We start from the raw sequence: 6,000 nt of genomic DNA, 5'->3' as shown, positions 1-6,000 counted from the left end.
ACTACACCTGTTATTACTGGATCTGATGTGGTGTGTGTGTGTGTGTCTCTGTCTGTGTGTGTGTGTCTCTGTGTGTGTGTTTGTGTGTCTGTGTATGTGTGTGTCTGTGTGTGTGTCTGTGTGTGTGTCTGTGTGTGTGTGGGCGGAGGAAGATGTACACTCTCAACATCCTCGAGCAAACGTTGTGTGAGACGGAAAGAAACCATGTGAACATTACATCCCCGGGCAAATCTGTGTGTGTGTGTCTGTGTGTGTGTGTGTGTGTGTGTGTGTGTGTGTCTGTGTGTCTGTGTGCGTGTGTCTGTGTGTGTCTGTGTGTGTGTGTCTCCATCAGCAGTGCTTTAAGGAGAACCCATGCATTAGTTATCAGCTCAGCTCTGATTTCCCTGTTTCTGCTCCGACTGATGAAACATCGCTAACACAGCACACTGCTGTGTGTGTGTGTGCGCGCGCACGTGTGTGTGTGTGTGTGTGTGCGTGTGTGCGTGTCTGTGTGCGTGTGTGTGTATGTGTGAATGTTTTCATGTCTTGTGTTGCTAACATCATTTCTACACCGGGGACGTCTCTTCCAGGAACGTTTGGAGGAACTTTAAACCTCAACAAGAAATAAAACCAAAACATAAAGTAAACTGCAGCAGCAGAGCCACAAACCTGGAGATGAGTTAGCATCGTCACACTTCCTGTTCGTCAGTGGGTCTCTGTTAGGTGTGTGTGTGTGTGTGTGTGTGTGTGTGTGTGTGTAGTTAACACAAGCTGCAGAGATATTCAGGTCTTCTTCTACATTAAATACGTCAGTAACTCTGTGAAGCTGTAATTAGCCACAGCTTTGAGCTAAATGCTAACATGCTGATATTAGACAGGCATTTGTTCACCATGTTCACTTTGCATGTTAGCATGCTAACATTAGCTAATTATTAGCTAAATCAAAGTCTGTTAGCATGCTATCGTTAGCTAGGACTTATGCATTGTGTTTATGTAGTGAACTTGATGTTGTGTGTCTTTTCTTTACCTGCACAGCGACAACAGAAGCTAATCAGCTGTGAAACTCAGTTGCTACAGTTCATCCTGAGGGAGCGTGAACATGTGATCATTCACTGATACACCAGCTGAAGTCATTCATATTTACTGCTGTCGTGATGTTAACGTGGTAATAATAATAATGATTATTATTATTGTGAATGATTGTTTTATATTTTATGGCACAAAGTGCGTCTGTATAATTAAAGGGAGCGTCAGATGAATGAGTTGAGACACGTGATCTGATCTGAGATCAGTCTGATGTCCTGTGTGACGCGTGACGGGCTCGGCTGAGTCAAGGTCTGTCCTGTATTGTGACTCGGCTCTCATGGAGACAGTGAATAGACACACTGAGGCAGATATGAGACTTTCACACAAACACTCGGTGGACTCACAGCAGCCACTCGGTGGACTCACAGCAGCCACTCGGTGCGTACCAGACAGAAATGTGATGTTCTGAGCAGAGCTGGTCTCAGTTCTGTATCGTTGGCAACTGGACCTGTTTCAGTTTCTCTCATCCAAGATGCTTCTGCTCTTCTAGCTAACTGGAGGAGCTGCAGGCCTTTAAACTGTGTGTGGGAGTGTCCTCACTGACTCTGTAGTACAGTCACAGTACAGCACTTAGCGGTACCATGACCCGGATGACTGAGAACCTTCAGCTACACGTGGACACCAAACTGAAGCCTGTATTCAGATACGTGATGCTAGTCATAGCTGCCTCGTCTGTAAGCTAGCTGCCAAGTTAACATTAGTGATGTGGCTAAAGCTAACGTTTTAAACCTGGACACACTTTAGAACTGTGACCACTGACGGGTCATACCGGGTCCATTCTCGTCTGGATCAGTTGGACCAGGTCTGTTCTGGTCTGGGTTCATTACACCGGGTCTGTGAGAGTCTTATCTGAAGTCTTCAGATCCAGCTGGTGTCGGTCGTAGTGAAGATTTTTTAAAACATGTTTGACATTTGTAAATGACGTCGGTGACTGATGACATCACTCGTGTGACTGATGACATCACTCGTGTGACTGATGACATCACTCGTGTGACTGATGACATCACTGGCGTGTCATCAGAGGGGGACGTACCTGTGAACGATCAGTTTCAGCTGAGGTTACTTCACTCTGGAGGCTCCAGCATCGACCCAAACTCTGAGCTTCTCCCTCCGTCTGTTGTCCTTCTGCTCACAGACGTTGATGCACTTCACCAGTGTAAGCTGCCGGTTGGCTCCATGCTTGTTCTGGTCCATGACCGCGTGGCGGTCGGTGTTCTGGTGGGACGTGTGCGGCCGTGTAGCTCCGGAGCTGTCGAACAAACTTCACCTGGTTTGTGTTTCTGTGTTTTCACGCATCAGTGTGGCTTTGTGCAGGATCGTGTGTGTATGTGAATGTTGTTATATACTGTGTGTGTGGTTGTGTGTGTGTGTGTGGTTGTGTGTGTGTGTGTGTGAGTGTGTGTGTGTGTGTGTTACAGCGTTCGGTTGGTGTGTAAATCACCTCTATATTAGGATATCAGAGAGACTGAGCCTTTAATACAGCTGTGTATATCACACACTTTATTACAACATATATTTCTCTGTGCTTGTGTGTGTGTGTGTGAGGTGTGTGTGTGTGTGTGAGAGGTGTGTCTCAGTGTGTGTGTGTGTGTCTCAGTGTGTGTGTGTGTGTGTGTATCACCCAGTGTAAAGCTCAGAGGACAGATAGTCGGTGCTATAAAGTGTAATGCTGCAATCACCATTTCTGCCTCCTGATGCTTCACTTTGACAGCAGGGAGACAGACGGGTGTGAGTGTGCACGTGTGTGTGTGAGTGTGCACATATGTGCGTGTGCACGTGCACGTTTTGCCTCCCTTCCCTCCATTAACGGTTTCATGGCGGCAAACAGAAAATTCCACAGAGATGAAGTGAAGCTGCACCCACACACACACACACACACACACACACACACACACCTCACACACACACACACACACACTGATGATAACATCCCGTCTGGTGTTGGTGAAAGTTGCCGTTGGATCATCAGAACAAAAGCCGCAGACGGCTCCAGATGTTGGAGTGAAGTGCATGCTGGGATACTGAGTCCACATCACAGACGGAGCCTCGTGTGTTTATATGAAACAGTTCAGAGCTTCTGCGTTGAGGGTCGCAGACAGACTTCAGTCAGGATGAACAGATGTTATCGGTCCAATGGATCAAATTCTGCTTGCCGGTCGTGACGCTCTTCTCAGGATCCTGTTATCACGTGACCACCAGTTAAACCAGGTCTCTTCTGGTCTGGGTCAGTTAAACCGGGTCTGTTCTGGTCTGGGTCAGTTAAACCGGGTCTGTTCTGGTCCGGGTCAGTTAAACCAGGTCTGTTCTGGTCCGGGTCAGTTAAACCAGGTCTGTTCTGGTCCGGGTTGGTCAGACCGGCTCGGCTCTGTTCTCTGACTTTCATGAATTCACGTCTCTGGAGGAGAAACATAAAAGAAGATGAAACAGGTCTTTGTTTTAATATACTGTGTAGGTGTTTGTGGACACACACACACACACACACACACACACACACACACACACACACACACACACACAGCTTCCTGTCTCACCAGTTTAATCTGTGTCAATATTGAACAGAATGGAGGCAATCATCTCAGCCAAACTGAAGAAGAAGCTCTGGCACACTCCCAGCTAATCACACACACACACACACACACACACACACACACACACACACACACACACAAGCTGCTTCCCCAATTAGTGTCTGAAAACCGTCTTCTGTCTGTGAGCTGTCCAAAGAGGCAAACAGTGATTTTTTAGCAGAGGGATATATCTATCTGTGTGTGTGTGTGTGTGTGTGTGTGTGTGTGTCATCATGTAATGAATCCGTCTGGGAGACAAACGCAGGAATTAAATTCATCAGTACAGTTTTCAGTTGAGTCTCAGAGGACGGTCACGTGATCTCGTCTGATTTATTTCTGTTTGTTACAGCAGCAGGACACACTGTCTTGTTTAAGACGTCTGCCACCAGGAGGCGCTGCATCAACACAACACAACACAACACAACACAACACAACACACAAGACATCTGCAGAGTGTTTTGTGGAGAGTCGGTTCAGGTCCAACCCTTCTGGAGTCTGAGGTGTTAACAGCTGCTCAGAGAGTCCTGAAGATCTCTGTTTCATCCATCGCTATTAAAAGTTTGTATTTCTGACGTCTTTACTCGGAACAAACCCAATTGTCCCACGCTCCATGAACGCAGCACGTAGAGTCAGTTTAACACTTAGCTTCTGATGTGAAGTGACCACGCGCCTGAACGCATCACTGAAAACAGGAAGCGTGGTTGTGTTTGTTGGACTGATGAGACACACACACACACACACTGCCCACAGTGTCAGTGTGTGTGTGTGTGTGTGTGTGTGTGTGTGTGTCAGACTGAGTTATAATAACGATCACATCGGTAGTAAAAAGCTTGTTGAGGGTTTATATTCACCGTTTGGCAACTAAACAGCTGAAGCAGCTGGAGATGATTTAAAACAGAAAAACAACCAAAGAAACAAAAACTCATAACTCCATTAAAACTTTGCCGAGTCAGCACTTCCTGTTAGCAGTGAACCTGGATGAACTGGATCACTGTGATACTGAAGGAAACATGTGAGGAGCGTCTTTATTGAGGATCTGTGAGCAGGTTCATGGAGCCATCATCTCCGTCTCTACAGCTCGTCTGCTGCGATCACAGAGATCACGACCTGATCTGAGGAGACCAGATTTAACCCTCGTGCGCGGTGCATGCTAACACTGGTAGCTGAAGAAAGGTGTAGATGTTCTGCAGTTTCAGCAGCAATAAGAACATTCAGAAACAGAAACCTCTGGCGTCGTCACTGTCAGGCTGAACTGTGAGCAGCTTCCTGTTTCTACAGTCGGATGCGTCTCGTGGTCGAGGAGGAGTTTGTCTGCAGACTCTCGGTCACCCGGCAGCGCTCTTATTGTGAAATGTGTGGGTGCACTGCTCTGTATGTTGGATCAATGATGCCACTGCAGAGTCGACATGTGGAGCATCTACGAGGTGTGTGTGCGTGTGTGTGTGTGAGTGTGTGTGTGTCCTGTGCAGACATGTTCGCTGCTCATGTCTGTGTGTTGGTGGATGTGTGTGTTTGATCCAGAGCCAAGAATAACACAGCTGTCTGCTTCATGTCTGCGTTTTGTCTCAACTTATGTAACATCCAGCTTCAGTCAGGCTGCGTTCACTGACAGCATCTCATCCTGCAACCATCTCACACGACGCTCACAAACCACAGAGTCAGCTTCATCCGGCGGCTCACTGACTTTTAATCGAGTCTCTTTAACGTCAAAGGTTATCCAACATTTCTCTGAAACACTCAGCAGCTGATGGTTTATTCACAATAATCAGAGTTAAAGCTCACAGGACCATCAGACAGCAGGCAGGCGACAGGCTGAAGGTCCTGAAACAACAGCGAGACGTTCGTGATCATTTTCCACAATTATTCAACACCTGCCGACCTCGAGGCCTCAAGAACAGGGAGCCGAAGTGGTGATCTGTTCACCTCCAGTCTGCAGATCTGTCATATCATCTCCACATATCTGACTTAAAGGAACAGTTCACTCTAGAACGAAATTCAGTCATTATCGAGTCAAATGTGCCCGCCATTAACGCCCGTTGTATGGATTATTGCTGCCGGAGGGAACCCCGCGGGTCTCCAGCTGCACTTTAAGGAATAAGAAACTACACCGGACTTCTCATCAGCATGAGGGTGAGTCCATAATGAGTACATTTCGTTCTAGAGTGAACTACTCCTTTAACATCAGGAGGCGGAGTTGTTACAGCAGGCTGCCACGTCACAACACTGGATGTCTTTAAGGACACCTGGAGACGTTTCCGGCTGTTTTACTTAAAACAAAACTGGATATTTTTCACAGGAAGTGGAACCATCTTCCATCTGCAACGTGGAGACCAAACCACGATGTTTCTAATCCTGACCAAGTGTT

This window comes from Pagrus major, chromosome 19 (genome assembly GCF_040436345.1).
Source record: "Pagrus major chromosome 19, Pma_NU_1.0".
NCBI lineage: Eukaryota > Metazoa > Chordata > Actinopteri > Spariformes > Sparidae > Pagrus > Pagrus major.
This window is presented reverse-complemented; position numbering follows the sequence as displayed.